This window comes from Chenopodium album, chromosome 20 (assembly GCF_948465745.1).
Source record: "Chenopodium album chromosome 20, dcCheAlbu1.1, whole genome shotgun sequence".
Taxonomy (NCBI): domain Eukaryota; kingdom Viridiplantae; phylum Streptophyta; class Magnoliopsida; order Caryophyllales; family Amaranthaceae; genus Chenopodium; species Chenopodium album.
The window spans coordinates 42,043,160-42,064,143 of record NC_137853.1 but is presented as its reverse complement, the minus strand read 5'-3'; the positions used below and the strand labels follow the sequence as shown (position 1 = coordinate 42,064,143).

The 20,984-nt window shown below is 35.8% G+C and overlaps 1 pseudogene; it reads left to right on the top strand.

The window, feature by feature from the left end:
* Nucleotides 1–10,541: 10,541 nt before the first annotated feature.
* LOC145599992 (25S ribosomal RNA) lies at nt 10,542–12,011 on the top strand (annotated as a pseudogene).
* The last annotated feature ends 8,973 nt before the right edge of the window (nt 12,012–20,984 follow it).

Here is a 20,984-nt window from a genome sequence, read left to right as displayed (position 1 = left end):
GCAATTCGTGCGCTTTCTATTTATAGCACATCCAATTTCACCGGCTACTTGATTCACCGGCTTACTTACCTTCTTTTTTTTATTGCCTACTGCCTTCCTAACTTCCTAGTGGGTTGTTGAGTCTTGTTTGCTACCACTAATTGCCTTTCTCTAATCAATTTTTTAATTAACACATGTCTCCACACTTTTTTTTTTCTTTTTTAAATTACCTTTATATATATACTCCCTCCGTTTTTTATTTATATGAATTTTTTAAATTTGCACAAAGTTTTAGGAGAATAATATAATATTATGAGGGTTATACTTCCTCCGTTTCTTTTTACTTGCAACACAACCTTCTTGCACGTGTTTTGAGGTCGGATTTATTTAATGTAAACGGATAAATTATTCATTTTAATTTTTACAAATGATACTTAATCCTATCCTAATCTTCGTGTAAAAATTATATTGATAAAATCGCTCGTTTACCCTCACTAATCATCTCCTAAAACTGCGTGCCTAAAAGGTGTGTTGCAAGTAAAAGAAAATAGAGGAAGTATATAAGTATTAAATTTACTCTTGAAAAATGTATAACGTTAGGAATTCATGACAAAAACACGCGCAAATTGGTGTAATTATGTGTAGGATGGGGAGATTAACTAGATTTAATGTATAATAGTGAGTGACCCCGGGCGTTGCCCTGAGTTGCTACTGTTGTAGATGTACAATCAATAATTTTTTTAGAAGGCTTTTCAACACTGCTCATTGTCAAACCAAAATTGAGTTATTCTTTAAATATAGTTTTTTTTTTTTTTTTTTAATTGAACCTTGTGGTTTGCACTCATATGAATTTTTTTCTATACAAATAACATAGTTGATATTGACTTAGATGGTTAAATAGTAATATGTGTAATAAGAGGTTTATGAACGCTTTTTAATATACGGAGTGCGAAGTAGGGAATAAAGAGTGAAGTAGGAAATAAATGTGTTTTTTTTTAATAAGTAAACCATACTGTTTAAAGTTATATATATATATATATATATATATATATATATATATATATATATATATATATATATATATATATATATATATATATATATATATATATATATATATATATATATATATATATATATATATATATATAACTTGTGGAGATGGCTAAAGAGTCAATTTTGTTGTAAGTGGTTTGGGGTTCAAATCCTCTTATCATCATTTTTTTTTATTTAGTGATGGTGTGGTATGTGGAGATGTTGGGTAGGTGACATGGCACCGTCAAATGTTTGTGAAGTGACGTGGCATCATAAATTGTTGGTGAAGTGACGTGGCGTAATTTGGAAGAGGCTACGTGGCGCATAGACGTTTTTATAAACGCCTTTTAGTATAGATTTTGCTCTCCCACTAACCCCATATAATTAATTTTAATGTTTTCATAGAGCATGGGGAGATTACTGCTAGGATTTAAGCCTAGCTTTTGAAACAATAGTTAATGAAGATCATAGGTTATGGGGGTTGGTGGGGAGAGGACATGTTAATATGTTATTAAATTGTACTCCCTCTGTCCCTAAATTACATTCCTCTTTGGAAATTTACACGGGAATTAAGGAGGGAAGAATAAGACAAATAACAATAATTAGATAATGCAATGGGAAGTAAAAGATAGAGTAGTTATTACTATGACATGTCATCAATCCTTTTTAAAAAAAAAAGGACCAATCATATGCTCTTAATTGAAATTTTTTAACCAATCATATTCATTGAAATTTGGCACAAGGATTATGAGTGAGATTAGGTAAGGATGAGTGAGAAAGCATTAAATATAAAACAGAAAAAGAGAGTTGATTTACTAAAAAAAACTTACCAAAAATAGAAAGGAGGAATGTAATTTTGGAATTCCAAAAATAGAAAGGAGGAATGTAATTTAGGAACGGAGGGAGTAAGAGTAATTACTTTTCTAATTTTTATAGTAGGTTAAATCTCAGTAGCCAGTAGTAGGTTTACCGGATAACCGGATAAGGACAGTTTCCTACCTACCACAAATTATGTGTCATCGGCTTCGGCTCCGATTCATACTTCCTATTTTAGTATTTTTTTTTGTAAAAAAAATAATTTAAACATTGTTTTGAGCATTTTGAGGTCTATGTACAGTTACATAACATTTTAAGTAATTGAGGCATTGAGCCCATTGAGGATATTATTTCTAATATTTGTCCTATTTACCTTTTGCATACTTTTAAATAAATAATCCATCCGTTTTTAAATACTGGCACCATTTCTTCATGCGCGGACTTTTAGGAGAAATTGTAGAAAGTAATTAAATATGGAGGTGGTGGGGTTGGTGGAAAAATAAAAAATTGTAAAAAGCAAAAGTAGTGAAGAAATTGGAGAACAGAGAATAAGAAATTAATAAAATATGATTTATGTTGGGACCACTAGGTGAGAGAAATGAATTAAATATTGTAAAAAAAAAATAAAGAAATGGAGCAAGTATTTAAAAACGGCCGGAAAAAGAAAGTGGAGCAAGTATTTAAAAACGGAGAGAGTACTAGTTTACTAAGTTACTTAATTCAAAATCTATCATAACTAGATTCGATATACTGTAGTCAAATATGAAGGCTATAATACACGAGATTGGAGCAATTTAGGAGGTATCCAGACCAATATATGACCATTATTCGGCCACGTAAAGACCCAGTGAAACCTTATAGCCAATACAAGAGGTGTGTATGAAAACGGTTAATTTGGAATTCTTAAAGGCAAATTGGATGGTTCCACCCACCCAAATGGACTCCCTGAGGGTATTAGGTTCCATGGTAATCATCTGGACAATTTTTTTTTCCGGGCCAAAAAAAGTCAAAAATTGTCAAAATTGAAGGCTATTATCCATGTTTTTTAAGCAATTTTGTAGGTTTCGGGACCTGGTATCGGAAAGTCTTGAGATGTTAGGGGATGCATCTCGGGATCATATTATGGCGTTTGGAACCATATATGACCATTATATGTTGTCATAAATGTTCGTGGTGTATCTTGATTTTATGAAATTAGTGCAAGTTGTAAATGAGAAACTTGATTGTTTAAAGGCATATTGGATGGCTTTACCCACCCAAATGGGCTCCCAATGTGTATTAGGGTCCATGGTAAGCATCTCGGAAATTTTTATTTTTGGGTAAAAAAAAATGAAAAATTGTCCAAAATTAAAGGTTATAAATACACAATTTCGAGTCAATTTTTGACATTTTTTCAAAAATAAACTGAATGTATGGGGTGGTTCCTGAGGTCATATAAGGTGGTTTGAAACCATAAGACACTAATAAAGATGTCTAAAAAGTACCAAGAACGAGTTTTGACTCTATTTTGAAATTCATGGAATTTTGAAATATAGTGATGTCTAATAATGTGGCGAGAGAGGGTTGCCGCGTGCTGACCGGAGGGACGGACTGAGAACGATCCCTTCGTGGGCCTTCCCCAGGCGTCGAACTGTTAACTCAGAACTAGTACGAAAAAGGGGAATTGACTGTTTAATTAAAATAAAGCATTGCTATAGTCCATTCAGATGTTAACAAACACAATGTTAAAGTGAAGAACTTCAACCAATAAGTGCTTAGTAGGGGTTTAGATGATAGTATGTAGGGGTTAAGAGATTTAGTATGAGTTAAGATGATAATAGGGGTTGTAGGATAGTAGGGGTTAAGAGATTTAGTAGGGGTTTAGAATATAGTACGGGTTAAGAGATTTAGTAGGGGTTTTGGTATAGTAGGGGTTTAGATGTTAGTAGAGGTTGTAGGATAGTAGTAGGGTTTTGGTATAGTACGGGTTAAGATGATAATAGGGGTTTGATATAGTAGGGGTTTAGATGATAGTAGGTGTTAAGAAATTTAGTAGGGGTTAAGATGATAGTTTATTGGGGTTAAGTTGATAGTAGGGGTTGCAGGATAGTAGGGGTTAAGATTTTTAGTAGGGGTTTTGGCATATTAGGGGTTGTAGGATAGTAGGGGTTAAGAGTTTTAGTATGGGATTTGGTATAGTAGGGGTTTAGATGATAGTAGGGTTTGTAGATTAGTAGTAGGGGTTATGGTATAGTAGGGGCTTAGAAGATAATAGGGATTTTGGTATAGTAGAGGTTGAGATGCTAGTAGGCATTTTGGTATAGTACGACAAGTTAAGATAGAAGGGGTTAAGATGATAATACGGGTAAGATGATTCAACCTAGTTGGTGTAGGTTGAGATGTTAGTCGTGGATGGTGACTTTTTGGATGGAGTGGATTATAGGGTGCTTGATAATGTTAAATTATGGGAAATGAAGGATTATGGAGACAAAAAGTCTTGGGTTAAGTTGTTTTGTATTTCCTACCCGAAGATTATTGGGATGCGTAAAAGTATTAGGGCTCTTTTTTATTCCAAAGATGGTAAAAGAATTTTGCGTGAGATAGATAATTTGGAGTATAGTTGGTACAATTTGGAATCACAACTCATGGGCTACCAATTCAAGTTTTCACAACAACGATTTTTATAGGCAACCTTGTTTCCTTTGAAGATAAGATGGTTTCAATACAAAACATAATCACCTAGCAAAGATTTGAGCACAATAATAGGGGTTAAGTGATTTAGATTGGGTTTTGGTATAGTAGGGGTTAGGATAGTAGGGGTTGTAGGATATTAATAGGGGTTATAGGATAGTAGGAATTAGGATAGTAGGGGTTGTAGGATATTAGTAGGTGTTGTAGGATAGTAGTAGGGGTTTTGGTATAGTAGGGGTTGTAGGATATTATTAAGGGTTGTAGGATAATAGGGGTAGGATATTAATAGGGGTTATGTTTTGTTCATTTATAATCTATCTTATAGAATAAGCAAAAATTTCCTATAATATTGTGCTCAAATCTTTGCCAGATGATTATGTTTTGTTCAAAATTCATCTTATTGGTAAAAGAATTTTGCTTGAGATAGACAATTTGGAGTATGGTTGGTAAAATTTGGAATCCGAAAACGTTGAAAGAATCACAGCTCATGGGCTACCAAATCAAGTTTTCACAACAATGACTTTTATAGACAGCCTTATTTCCCTTGAAGATAAGATGATTTCTGAACAGATCGAACATAATCACCTAGCAAAGATTTGAGCACAATAGGGTAAATGGGTGGATTAACTATGACTCTCTTAAGGTTGCCAAATGCCTCGTCATTTAATTAGTGACGTGCTGTAACACCCCAATAATTCTCCCTTTTCCAAACCACTTACTTTAAATAAAATAGTGGAGTACCATTGACATGCTACCACCACGTGTTAAAACGTTAAGGCTTTATCAAAGTATTGCAGCGGAAAACCAAACATAAGTCTTTAAAATAACACAGTTCAGAAAACGAATAAGCCAAAGCTTACAAATTGGAACCATAAAGGCCCTTATTTAAACCAAACCAATAATCAAAGTCCATAACATAAATGAAATAGCAAAACATAAATAAGTTCAATACAAGAATCGAATACTCTCAACCACATCAAACCCTTGACAATGCGTATGTCAAATCCCTGAACTTCACATCATCAAGCTAACCTATGCATACTGCTCCCCAATAATACAAGTGTAATAATTGGATCATCACATGGTCATTGAAAGGCGAAGGCCATGACCAAAAGAAAACACACAAAAGCACGCAATCAGCAAAGCTGAGTACATACAAGCTACAACGTACAAAACTTAGCATGCTTAATTAATTAAAGTAAATAAACATACAACGTGAATTCAATAATCAAGACTCCACACTTAAACAATTCAATTGACTCAACATACTTACTAACTAATTCCAAACATTTGACTCTATATTTAATTTAATTAATTTAGTTTGGAGTAAGCAATAGACGAGGTTGTCCAATCCACCAAATCATTTTGGTCCCAAATGACCATTTAAAATAAAGTTTAGCACGATGCAAGAATGGGCGCGACTCCATTCTCACAAAGTTAGTCTAGGATCCCATCTAACTTTCATTATAAAATAAAATGTAAATACCAAAAGAGAAGAGGACATGTTGATCAAACAAGCCTCAAAAAGGCATGGGCTACCACCGTGTACCCCAACCCATAATTGTCAATACTCTAGAAGTGCACGCTTTCCAGAGTTTTATTGCTCATCCATGTTTCACTTTACGTGATTACAATTTTAATTAATGGCCGACTCATTCAAGAAGACCATACATAACAATCATACATCAATTCACTTTTAATCTTATTTAGGACAATGGTGATCACATCACAAGTTGACCTTTAATTCCATTAAACTTTCAAATTATTCAAAATTGTTGAACATAGTCAACCCACCTAGCCATTTCGGCTTAATCCACCTTTACTCAACATACTAACAAGTCATGATTGAGTAATAAATAAATAAATAAATAAATAAATAATAACCTAGTGGAATAATTAATAAATTCATTCCACTTAAACCATTCAATTTCAATATTTTAATAATCCAAATGTGGTTAACAAACCAATCCAATAAAATATGTTTGTATCAATATTCCATACAAACAATTAATCCAATATAATTCAACATGTTTAAATCCATAATTCCATACAAACATAATCAATTCACCAAAACATGTCTCATAAAAATAAGCACATGAATTAAATCAATGTGTAACCAAATAATTTTCATCCAAGTGTTCCCTAATCATGAAACTAAGTTTTTTCCTTTTGGTACCTAAACATGATACTACTTATAACGAAGTAGACATGTACGTACCTCGTATAAACAATCCTTTGTGCCACTTTTAATCACTTAAAATTCTCCTATGGAATAATCACTTCCTAGAAAACAACCAACAATAATTAATATTACTAACCCAAGTCAAATTTTACGAACCCGGGCCAGAAGCGACGCATGCGCCCGTCGCCTAATTGCCGTCCTACAGTAGGAGTTTCGGCCCCCAAAGGCACGTGTCTAGGTTAAGCTCGCGTAGTGGATGCGATGTGAAAGCCGCCTTAAAGTACAATTTCTACCGAGTGGTGGGTTGAATCCTTTACAAACAACTTAAATACGCAACGGGGTATTGTAAGTGGCAGAGTGGCCTTGCAGCCACGATCCACTTAGATTTTGCCCTATGTTGCTCCGATTTGTCCCTCCCCCCGCCCTATTCCCAAAAAAACACCTATATTTTGAAAAACGAGTTTAGCAATGCATCTCGTATGCTAAAAACTGCTAAGTACGGGAGTAAGACAAGTCACAAAGCCCAAGTGTTGGGATGTTAGATGGCACAAGGGGCCGTGTGGGATGTGCACAAGACATGTGCACCCAAGGACAAGGCATAATTGGTTCCGGGCACTAGTTACGACTCCCAAGGCCCTTAAGACATGATGATTATGGATGAATGAGATGGTTTTAGGACTATGTATGACTCCCAAGGCCCTTTGGGAACCCATGGAAGTAATTGGATGCATAATCTCGTCGGGTGGAAAAATGATATAAGGTAGACAAGTATGAAGGCTATAATACACGAGATCGGAGCAATTTAGGAGGTATCCGGACTCAGTGTCGAAAATTCACGGAACACTACAAGATGCATTACAAGGTCGCATAATATTATTTCGACCCATATATGACCATTATTCGGCTACGTAACGGCCCCGTGAAACCTTATAGCCTATATACAAATGGAGTGTGCAAAAATGGTTAATTTGGAATACTTAAAGGCAAATTGGATGGTTCCACCCACCCAAATGGACTCCCTGAGGGTTTTAGGTTTCATGGTAATCATCCCGGCAATTTTTTTTTCCGGGCCAATAAAAGTAAAAAATTGTCAAAATTGAAGGCTATTATCCACGTTTTTTTGAGCAATTTTAGAGGATACATCTCGAGGTCATATAATGACGTTTGGAACCATATATGACCATTAAATGTTGTCATAAATGTCCGTGGTGTAGCTTGATTTAATGAAATCAGTGCAAGTTGTAAATGGGTAACTTGATTGTTTAAAGAAATATTGGATGATTTTACCCACCCATGTAACACCCCCAAATTACTCTCCAATAATAATGATACAAATATAATTAAGAGAGTAGTTTAGGAGCATTACCACCACGTGATAACGTAAGGCTTTTAAAAACAGAGACGTGCAACGGAAGAAATACATCTTAGCTTTCATTAATTAATTGAAAATAGAAATAGTTTTTGAAACATAAATCTTCATGATACTCATACTAATTCATAACAGTGAATCTAGACTAAGTGATTTTGCCCTTCGTCCTCGATGTAACATTTAGCTCACGTTGACTCGTCGCTATCACCTATCTACTCATCATAAATGATAAGTAGGGCCAAGCCTAAACAAAAGAGAAATACGCATTAGCAAAATGCTAAGTACATATAAGTGCTAAATACGTAAATTAATTTAGTTGATTAACATTTTCCTTCGAAATATATAATTCTCATGAAAACATGTTTATTCAAACTTTCCATAGACAAGATTTCATATTTTGGAAAAACGTCCAAAATTTATAATTCTCTAAAGTATTTTTCAATAAAGGTTGGATAATCAACCATTTCATAAACAATTTTCCCCAACCTAAGTGTGCACACCCCTCAAGCTAGTAACTCATTTACATAGTCTATACTCGAGAAAAGACCAGATCATACAAAGCTCATAGTCTTATCATTTATCTCCGCATAGTGGGAGTCAAGAAAATCCAATAAACACCTTTGATAAATCAATCTTCCAATTCCCATGTATGGGATGATTAAAATAACAACATTTCCTTTTTAAACAATTGAGTAAACCAAATAAGTTTACAACCAAGCTTATAAAGCATTTAAATATTTAAGATCAAACAATCGTTTTTATTGAAACAAGCTTACATGGTTTATTTTATAGACATTCATAAATCATTGGTAAACATTCAAACACAGTTCATCATTCAAAACATAAAACATATTTATGATAAAATCACATAGTTAAAGATCTAGCCACGAATACGTACCTTGATCTTTGCACACAAGACGGAACTCCTAATTACGAACTTGAAACTCTCCCTACAATAACCAATAACTCTTATTCAATAACTCTTTAACAATAACCCAAAGACATATAATACAAACTCTAAACTAGTTGTGCATGAACAACTTAAATATTAATTACGTCCTTTTATAAAATTAATACTTTTATAAATAAATCTTTAGTAATAATCAATAATAATAATAATAATAATAATAATAATAATAATAATAATAATAATAATAATAATAATAATAATAATAAGTAAGAAGTAGTAGTAGTAGTGCATAGTAGCATATAAGTAATAGTTATTACTAAACTAAAAATAATAATAAGTAAGGCAAATCATAATTATTTCAAAACAATATAGTCCAAGATAGAAGTGTTTAGGAAAAGGCCCACTTACTTTTAATTAGTTTTGGTGGGTTTTGTATCAAGTAAATGAACTAATTAAAAGACCAAACTTATCATTATTTTTTTTTGGTTTTGGTTTGTTTGTACAGGAACTACGAAGGAGGTGTTGTGGGTTGGTGGTGTGGCTGGCTGGGCAGCAGGTGCGGCGGTGGTGTGCCGGCGAGGTGGAGGTGGTGCGGCTGGTGGCTCGCGGCCAGGTGGTGGTGGTGTGGTCGATGGTGGCGCGAAGGAGAGAGAAAGGGGAAAAAATGGGTTTTGGGTAGTTTAATTTGCTAAAATTTTGTGAGTATACTTTGCTAATGAATTTGTTCAAGATCCTTGCTCTATTTATAGGGAAAATTAAGGATTAAAATAAGATTGAAGGTTGTAACTTTAGTTTGCAATTGGTTGTTTTGGAGGTGAAACTTTGAATTGCAATTGGTTAATTTGGAGGTGAAATCTAATGGTTGGGAGCAAGTTTGATAATGGTGATGGAGTAGATGAGTCACATGTGGAGGGTGAGGGTGAATGTAGTCAGAAATTATAGTTGGGAGAGGTGTTAGTTGGAAAAAGCTAACTTGATGAAGCTTTCATGGAGGAATGGAGAAGATGAACGTAGTTTGTGGTGATTGGGGATGAAATTTTATTTTCTTTTTCTTTTTGTTTTTTGGCTAAAATTATGAGTTGGGTTGTAAATATCAATTGGGCTTGTAAGTACTCATATGGGTTAGAATAAATGGCTTACTTGCCCAAACTATGTTCATGAAATAAGGCTCATATTTAAAATGATAATTTTATAATTAGAGTTTAGGAAATTATGTACAATTTCTTATTAAAAATCCACTTGAAAGTTGTAATATGTTTATAGGAAAAATTAATAATTTAATAATCTGAACATCTTAAGAAAATATTTTATAAGCGTATAGGAAAATTATTTGTCCATTTTTATAAACGGGATTATAAGATCCGAAATAAGACATACTTATGCTTAATAATTATAATTAATAATGATTAAATTGGTTTAAAAAATTAGGGGTATTACAACCCAAATGGGCTCCCATGGTGTATTAGAGTCCATGGTAAGCATCTCGGCAATTTTCATTTTCGGGTCAAAAAAAGTGAAAAATTGTCCAAAATTGAAGGCTTTAATACACAATTTCGATTCAATTTTTGATATTTTTGAAAAATGAACTGAATGCATGGGGTGACTCTCAAGGTCATATAAAGTGGTTTGAAACCATAAGACACTAATAAAGATGTCTATAAAGTACCAAGAATGAGTTTTGACTCTATTTTGAAATTCGTGGAATTTTGAAATATAATGATGTCTAATAATGTGGCGAGAGCGGGTTGCCGCGTGCCGGCCGTGGAACGGATTGGGAACGGTCCCTTCGGGGGCCTTGCTCGGGCGTCGAACAATCAACTCAAAACTAGTACGAACAAGGGGAATCCAATTGTTTAATAAAAACAAAGCATTGCGTCGGATGTTAATGCAATGTCAAAGTGAAGAAATTTAACCAAGAAGCGTGGGCAAACGGCGGGAGTATCTCTTAAGGTTGCCATATGCCTCGTCATCTAATTAGTGACGAGCATGAATGGATTATTGAGATTCCCACTTTCCCTGTCTAATATCCAGCGAAACCACATCCAAGGGAACGGGCTTGTCAGACTCAGCAAGGAAAAAAGACCTTGTTGAGCTTGACTCTAGTCCAACTTTTTGAAATGACTTGAGAGGTGTAGGATAAGTGGGAGCTTCAACGCAAGTGAAATACCAATACTTTTAACGTTATTTTACTTACTCCGTGAGTCGGAATCGGGGCAATGCCGCTCCTTTTAGACCTAATAAGGTCCGCTTTACGGGTCGATCTGGGCGGATGACATTATCAGGTGGGGAGTTTGGCTGGGGCAGCACATCTTTTAAAATATAACGCAGGTGTCCTAAGATGAGCTCAACGAGAACCAAAATCTCGTGTGGAACTAAAGGGTAAAAGCTCGTTTGATTCTGATTTCAGTACGAATACGAACCGCGAAAGCGTGGAATAACGATCCTTTAGACCTTTTGAATTTAAAGCTAGATGTGTCAGAAAAGTTACCACAGGGATATATGGCTTGTGGCAGCCAAGCGTGTATAGCGACATTGCTTTTTTATCCTTCGATGTCAGCTCTTCCAATCATTATGAATCAAATTCATCAAGTGTTAGATTGTTCACCCACCAATAGGGAACATGAGCTAGGTTTAGACCGTCGTGACACAGGTTAGTTTTATCCTACTGATGACAGTGTCGCAATGGTAATTCAACCTAGTACGAGAGGAATCGTTGATTCACACAATTGTCATCACGCTTAGTTGAAAAGCCAGCGGCGTGAAGCTACTGTGTGCTGGATAATGACCGAACGCCTCTAAGTCAGAATCAGGGCCAGAAGCGACGCATGCGCCCGCCGCCCAATTTTCGTCCTACATTAGGAGTACAATTTTTACCGTAGGTTAAGCTCGATCGGTAGATGCGCTGTGAGAGCCGCCTTGAAGTACAATTTTTACCGAGTGGTGGGTTGAATCCTTTGTAGACGACTTAAATATGCGACGGGGTATTGTAAGTGGCAGAGTGGCCTTGTTGCCACGCTCCACTTAAATTCAGCCCTATGTCGCTTCGATTCGTCTCTCCTCCGCCTATTCCTAAAAAACACATATAATTTGGAAAACGAGTTAAGCAATGCATCTCGTATGCTAAAAAACTTTAAGCATGAGATTAAGAGTTGTCACAAAGCACAAGTGTTGGGATGTTGGATGGTAAAGGGGGGCCGTGTGGGATGTGCACAAGACATGTGCACCCAAGGACAAGGCATACTTGGTTCCAAACACTAGTTACGACTCTCAAGGCCCTTAAGACATGATGATTATGGATGAATGACATGGTTCTAGGCACTATGTATGACTCCCAAGGCCCTTTGGGAACCCATGGAAATAATCCAATGCATAATCTCGCCGAGTGAAAAAATGATATACTTTATTCAAATATGAAGGCTATAATACACGAGATCGGAGCAATTTAGGAGGTGTCCAGACCCATATATGACCATTATTTGGCTACGTAAAGACCCCGTGAAACCTTATAGCCTATACAAGAGGCGTGTACGAAAATGATTAATTGGAATGCTGAAAGGTAAATTGGATGGTTCCACCCACCCAAATGGACTCCCTGAGGGTATTAGGTTCCATGGTAATCATCTTGGCAATTTTTTTTTCCAGGCCAAAAAAAGTCAAAAATTGTCAAAAGTGAAGGCTATTATCCACGTTTCTTGAGCAATTTGGAGGTTTCGGGACCCGATATCAGAAAGTGTTGAGATGCTAGAGGATACATCTCGGGATCATATAATGACGTTTGGAACTATATATGACCATTATATGTTGTCATAAATGTCCGTGGTGTAACTTGATTCTATGAAATTAGTGCAAGTTGTAAATGGGAAACTTGATTGTTTAAAGGCATATTGGATGCTTTTACCCACCCAAATGGGCTCCCAATGTGTATTAAGGTCCATGGTAAGCATCTCGGCAATTTTTATATTCGGGTAAAAAAAAATGGAAAATTGTCCAAAATTAAAGGTTATAATACACAATTTCGAGTCAGTTTTTGACATTTTTTCAAAAAATGAACTGAATGCATGGAGTGATTCCTGGGGTCATACAAGTTGGTTTGAAACCATAAGACAATAATAAAGATGTCAAAAAAGTACCAAGAATGAGTTTTGAAATTCATTGAATTTCGAAATATAATTATGTCTAATATAATGTGGCGAGAAAGGATTGTCGCGTGCCGGCCGGGGGTGGGACTGGGAAGGGTCCCTTCGTGGGCCTTCCCCAGGCGTCGAACAATCAATTCAGAACTAGTACGAACAAGGGAAATCTGACTATTTAATTAAATTAAAGCATTGCTATAATCCATTCGGATGTTAACGCAATGTTAAAGTGAAGAAATTCATCCAATAAGTGCCTAGTAGGAGTTAAGATATTTAGTAGGGGTGTAGATGATAGTAGGGGTTAAGAGATTTAGTAGGGGTGTAGATGATAGTAGGGGTTTGTAACACCCTAGAAATTCCTTTCCCTTAAAATACACCCTTTTATCTTTGAAAATACGTTTAGGAATATCTAAGACATTACCGCCACCGTGAAAACGGCTAAGGCAACTATCAAAGACACACAGCGGAAGACTTAAAAACCAAAACTATTTAAATAACACAATTCAAAAGCCAAACCAACGAAAGAAAAGTTGAAAATCAACAAACCAAAGTCAAATAAAAATCCACTACAACTTGGAACCATTTAAGGCCCTTATTCAAAACCGAATCAACCAAACTTTTGCGTTAGTCAACAAAATAAACATCATAAAATATTCGATGCATAAAACACATCATATCCTAATGGAAGCTAGCACGATTCTCTCTTCACTCATGCCCCGTCATGAACATGCTTCAATACCTGAAAAGAGTAACCCCACTTGCCCCCACTACTCTCCATTAAAATGGATCATCGTAGGGCCAAGATAAAGACATAGCCAGACACAAACACACACACACAATCAGCAAAGCTGAGTACATAAGCGTAAAGAAACAAACTAGCATGCTTTCTCCTATCATCACACACTTACCTCATTGCACCTGTTTACAAGCACACACAACATTCAACAGGACACTTTAACTAGACACTAAATAATTCATTTATCGTTGATTACGCATCGAACGGGTTTCCTACTAAACCTCCCCCAAATAAATTGAGGTTAACTGACACGGGAGCTAACCGTGCCAGCGACAAAACCACTCAAAGGTGGCGGAATTCCTGCGCATAATAATAAATAAAAAGGAATGTACAGTGTCCTGTACTCCATTAGAAGTTATGGTTAAATATAAAACCCCATAACTCCCCCCATTGTTCATACTCAAGGTATATACGTTCCAAGAGTTTTGGTGCGTAATCTCTTTCACTTTACGTTATTTACATGTTATTGGACTTGGTGGTGACTCTCAAAGCATAATAAATCATTCAATAATAATAATTCAATCAATCAAACATACCAATTTAATTCTTGAGTAATTAATGACCACATATTATTTAATGTTGAACCCTTTTTAATTCTATCTCAGTGTCAAAGACACCTTAAATGCATAAAGCGCCAAAAATCCTATCCCTCGGTGTTAAAAACACCTTAAGTGCACAAAGGCACCAACATACTATTTATTCCTTGTGTACATAGACACTTATATAGCTCCTTCCTCATGCTTAAAGCATCAATAAAAATTATATGAACCTTAATAAAATTCCTTTTTAATATTCCAAACATAATTAAACAAATAGTTTAATCAAACATGCTCTCTATCATGCCATAAATAAATATGTAGTCCATATAATCATGCCAAAATATAATTTTCCAATCCATAAACCATCACAAATAATTCATGCTTCACAATTCAATCACCAACACCAATAATTCACAATTCAATACATAAACCTTAGCATGATACTACTTGCAATTGATTGAAATTAAGCCTAGCATGATTCTACATCATCAAAATATGCTAAGTACGCGAACGTACCTTGAATACGATCTTAAAATCGCCACGACTAGTAAAAATTGCTCACTTCGAAGTCTCCTACACATTAAAATTATAATAGAGCATTAAAACCCACTCTAAACAAATTTCCAGCAATATATACTATTTTAAAACCCCTCATAAATTAATTAGAATAAGCTGAAATTATATTTAAAACATCATAATTAAGTCCCACTTAATGGGTAATTTAAATTTCCTTCAAAAACACAATATTTAGGGTTCTACATAAAATTCCAGCACTTTATTTCTAATTAAAATTTGCTGTAATTTGGTCCTAAAGCACTTAAATTGAAGATCTAAACATTAATACATCATATACTTTCATAATTTCATAAATCAAGAACCTAGGGTTTCAAAAATTGGGGCTTTTTAATTAAAAACCAAATCTGAAAATTAATTAACATAATTACAACATTCAAACATCAAAATTTAATCCCAAAACTCATAATTTATAATTAGATCTGGACATAGATTAAATTAAAATAAGAAAGATTAAATTTTTTTTTTTGGTTCGAAAAAGGGGAAAGAGAACCGGCAGCCACCACCGGCTGCCGGCTGCTGGTGGCGGTGGCTGCCTGCTCCCGGCGGCTTGCGCTGCTGGCAGCGGCGGCCACCAGCTGCCGGTGGCTGGCAGTGGTGGTGAGGGGGAAGTAGCCGGAAAAAAATAAGGGGAAGGGGAAAAGAAAAAGAAAGAAAAATAAGGAGGAGAGAGAGAGAAGTTTACCTTGGGTTTTCTCCACTCTAGGCAAAGTTTGATTTGCCTCATAAGTGGGATATTTATACCCCTTCTCTACTAACCCTCTTCCCTAAACTTTCCTCTTTTAAGTTTTCCTAATTCTTTCCCTAATAAAACTTATTAAAATTAGACTTTCCTATAATAAAACCCCAACTTTTGATTTAAAATAATTAAATAAACTTTCATTTTATAATAATATTAATTAAAATACTTTAATTAAAATAATTACAACTATTTAAATACTTATAAAATACATACTTTAAATAAAATACGTATAAAAATACGGGGTATTACAGGGTTGTAGGATAGTAGGGGTTTAGAATATAGTAGGGGTTAAGAGATTTAGTAGGAGTTTTGGTATAATATGAAATTAGATGATAGTAGGGGTTGTAGGATAATAGTAAGGGTTTTAGTATAGTAGGGTTTAAGATGATAGTAGGGGTTTTGATATAGTAGGGGTTTAGATGATAGTAGGGGTTTAAATGATAATAAGGGTTAAGAGATTTTGTAACACCCCCGATTTACTAGCTAATAATAAACCATAAATAAAGGAAGGATAAACAACCTTTGAATAATACTGCGGAAGCATACACCTAAATCGGAGGTACTACTGCCACATTCGACAACCTCTCGAGTTTTAAGGCTTACAAAATCCCAATAACTACAACCCAATAAATCTAGATGAGCTATTTATACAACTTTACAAACTCATTATAGAAAACTAATCGATCACTTAAGCTCCTTTAGCTATGATCACTTGATCAACCTGCTTAAACAATCTTGACTGCTCACCATTAAGGACAAATTCCAAATAGATCGTCGCAGGGCCACCATAAGAAAAAGACATGGCAGCAAACACAAGTTGCACAACAAAATAACACACACACACATCAGCAAAAAGCTGAGTAATCACCAATTATCAAATATACAATGAAGTAATATAATATTTAATAATATAATTAGCTCACTTACTATGTAGTTCGAAACTACATTCACCAAAATATCAAATCAAATACGACATTCCACATAACTAACCTTGATAAAATCCCACCTCAAAAATAATAATATGATACTCTGCTCAATTAACTCATCTAACCAATAAGTGTGCCACGCTCTTTGTTTTATACCTAACCTTGGACATGAGTAATTCGAATAACAAACCAACAAGTATAAAGACTTGAATACTCTCAATAACCAGAAAACACCTAGAACCAGACCACATACGGGCCAATTCCCACTGTAGGGGACCATAGAAAAATAAATAATAAAGATTGTACCTCATTCTTAACCCATGATTATCATCCTATTACCAACATGCCAAGGACTTAAGTATATAATGCCGAGCCTCAAACCAAGAACGAAATAATAATGTTCACCCTTTTGATCTCATACTTTGATCAAATAAGGGGTTAAGATATTTAGTAGGGGTTGTAGGATAGTAGGGGTTAAGAGATCTAGTAGGGGTTTTGGTATAGTAGAGGTTGTAGGATAGTAAGGGTTTAGAGTTCTAGTAGGGGTTTTGGTATAGTAGGGGTTTAGATGATAGTAGGGGTTGAAGGATAGCTGTAGGGGTTAAGATGATAATAGGGGTTTAGGTATAGTAGGGGTTGTAGGATAGTAGGGGTTAAGAGTTTTAGTAGGGGTTTAGATGATAGTAAGGGTTATAGGATAAACGTAGGGGTTAAGATGATAGTAGAGGTTAAGATTTTAATAGGGTTTTGGTACAGTAGGGGTTTAGATGATAGTAGGAGTTTAGGTATAGTAATGATAGTAGGGGATAAGATGATAGTAGGGGATAAGATAGTAGTAGGGGTAGTGGTATAGTAGGGGTTGTAGGCTGATAGTAGGGGTTAAGATGTTGTAGGATAGTAGGAATTTATTTAGTAGGGGTTATAATAGTAAGGGTTTGGACGCAGTAGGGGTTGTAATATAATAGTAGGGGTTTAGAAGATAATAGGGATTTTGGTATAGTAGAGGTTGAGATGCTAGTAGGCATTTTGGTATAGTACGAGATAAGATAGAAGGGGTTAAGATGATAGTATGGATAAGATAATTCAACCTGGTTGGCGTAGGTTAAGATGTAAGTCGTGGATGGTGACTTTATGCATGGAGTGGATTATAGGGTACTTGATTTTGTTGAATTATAGGAAATGAAGGAATATGGAAACAAAGAGTCTTGGGTTAAGTTGTTTTGTATTTCCTACCCGAAGATTATTGGGATGCGTAAAAGTATTAGGGCTCTTTTTTACTCCAAAGATGGTAAAATAATTTTGCTTGAGATTGACAATTTGGAGTATGGTTGGTACAATTTGGAATCACAGCTCATGGGCTACCAAGTCAAGTTTTCACAACAATGACTTTTATAGGCAACCTTGTTTCCCTTGAAGATAAGATGGTTTCTGAACAAAACATAATCACCTAACAAAGATTTGAGCACAATAGTAGGGTTTAACAGATTTAGAAGGGGTTTTGTTCTAGTAGGGGTTAGGATAGTAGGGGTTGTAGGATATCAATAGGGGTTATAGAAAAGTAGGGGTTAGGATGGTAGGGGTTAGGATAGTAGTAGGGGTTGTTGGATATTAGTAGGGGTTGTAGGATAGTAGTAAGGGTTTTTGTATAGTAGGGGTTATGTTTTGTTCATTTATAACCCATCTTATAGAATAAGCAAAGATTTCCTATAATATTGTGCTCAAATCTTTGCTAGGTGATTATGTTTTGTTCAGAAACCATCTTATTGGTAAAAGAATTTTGCTTGAGATAGACAATTTGGAGTATGGTTGGTAAAATTTGGAATCCGAAAACGTTGAAAGAATCACAGCTCATGGGCTACCAAGTCAAGTTTTCACAACAATGACTTTTATAGATAGGCTTGGCTGCGAGCTGGCAGTAGCTACGGAGCCTCGCTTGGGCGCGGGGTATGGTCGCAGGCTACATAGCTCGAATTAGAACAACCATAACTTTTGTTCTAGAAATCTTCTGGGGGCGTGTAGCCTATCATTGGAAAGCTCTTCAAGTCTAATTTCCAATGTAACTTGAATCGCTTCAATCCGATTATATAGGATATTTTTTATACTTTGCAAACCTTTGTTTTTTCTCATTTCTAACTCAAATTCATTTCCGTAAAGTGTATAACGGCCCTTGTGAATTCTATATTCATTTCTCATGCACACATTAATCAAAATCAACATCCACAAATATGGGATCTCCAATTAATAAACTCAATTCATCGGCTTCCATCTAAATATCATCTGAAACAACTCCAAACACTTCGAAAGCATCCAAATGACTATCAACTCACCAGAAACATTAAGAAAAACACAAATGAAGCATAATAAAGCACAAAATAGTAACGTATGCATTTCCAACCTAAACATCGACAAAGGATCCAAAAATCAACTATAAAACTAGCATAAACGTGCCTATAAACTCTATATAAATATGACTCATCATTCGGAATCAAGGTAATGCCCCTCCTTTTAAACCTAAGGTCCGCTTTGAGGGCCGATCCGGGCGGAGGACATTGTCAGGTGGGGAGTTCGGCTGGGGCCTGGGGCAACACATCTGTTAAAAGATAACGCAGGTATCCTAAGATGAGCTCAACGAGAACCCAAATCTCTTGTGGAACTAAAGGGTAAAAGCTCGTTTGATTCTGACTTTCAGATCGAATACGAACCGTCAAATCGTTGCCTAACGATCCTTTAGACCTTTTGAAGTTCAAGCTAGAGGTGTCAGAAAAGTTACCACATGGATAATTGGCTTGTGACAGCCAAGTGTGTAAAGCGACGTTGCTTTTTGATCCTTCGATGTCGACTATTCCTATCATAGTGAATCAAAATTCACCAAGTCTTAGATTGTTCACCCACCAATAGGGAACATGAGCTGGGTTTACACCGTCGTGACACAGGTTAGTTTTACCCTAGTGATGACAGTGTCGCAAAGGTAATTCAACCTAGTACGAGAGGAGCCGTTGATTCACAAAATTGGTCATCGCGCTTAGTTGAAAAGCCAGAGGCATGAAGCTACCGTGTGCTAAATAATGACTGATCGCCTCTAAGTCATAATCCAGGCCAGAAGCGATGCACGCGCCCGCCGCCCAACATTAGGATTTTCGGCCCCCAAGGGCACGTGTCGTAGGCTAAGCTCGATCGGTGGATGAGCTGTGAGAGCCGCCTTGAAGTACAATTTCTACAGAGCAAAGGGTTGAATTCTTTGCTGACAACTTAAATACACGATGGGGTATGGCCTTGCTGCCAAGATCCACTTAGATTCAGCCCTATGTCACTTCGGTTCGTCCCTCCCCCCGCCTATTCACAAAAAACACCTATAATTTGGAAAACGAGTTAGCAATGCATCTCGTATGCTAAAAAATGCTAAGTATAAGATTTTGACAAGTCATAAATCACAAGTGTTGGGATGTTGGATGGTACAAGGGGCCGTGTGGGATGTGCACAAGACATATGCGCCCAAGGACAAGACACACTTGGTTCCAGGCACTAGTTACGAAACCTAAGGCCCTTAAGACATGATGGTTATGGATGAAAGATATCGTTCTGGGCACTATGTATAACTCCCAAGGCCCTTTGGGAACCCGTGGAAGTAATTGGATGCATAATCTCGCCATGTAAAAAAAATGATATATTGTAGTCAAATAGACGGCTATAATTCACGAGATCGGAGAAATTTAGGAGATTTCCGAACCCATATATGACCATTATTCGGCTACGTAAAGACCCCGTGAAACTTTATAGCCAATACAAGAGGCGTGTACGAAAATGGTTAATTTGGAATGCTTAAAGGCAAATTGGATTGTTCCACCCACCCAAATGGAGTCCCTGAGGGTATTAGGTTCCATGGTAATCATCTCAATAATTTTTTTTTCCGGGCCGAAAAAAGTCAAAAATTATCAAAATTGAAGGCTATTATCCACGTTTTTTAAGCAATTTTGGAGGTTTCAAGACCCAGTATCGGAAAGTGATGAGATGGTAGGGGATACATCTCGGGGTCATATAAAGACATTTGGAACCATATAAGACCATTATATGTCGTCATATATGTTCGTGGTGTAGCTTGATTTTATGAAATCAGTGCAAGTTGTAAACGGGTAACTTGATTGTTTAAAGGAATATTGGATGGTTTTACCCACCCAAATGGGCTCCCAGGGTGTATTAAGGTCCATGGTAAGCATCTCGGCAATTTTTATTTTCGGGTCAAAAATTGTGGAAAATTGTCCAAAATTAAAGGCTATAATACACAATTTCGAGTCAATTTTTGACATTTTTTCAAAA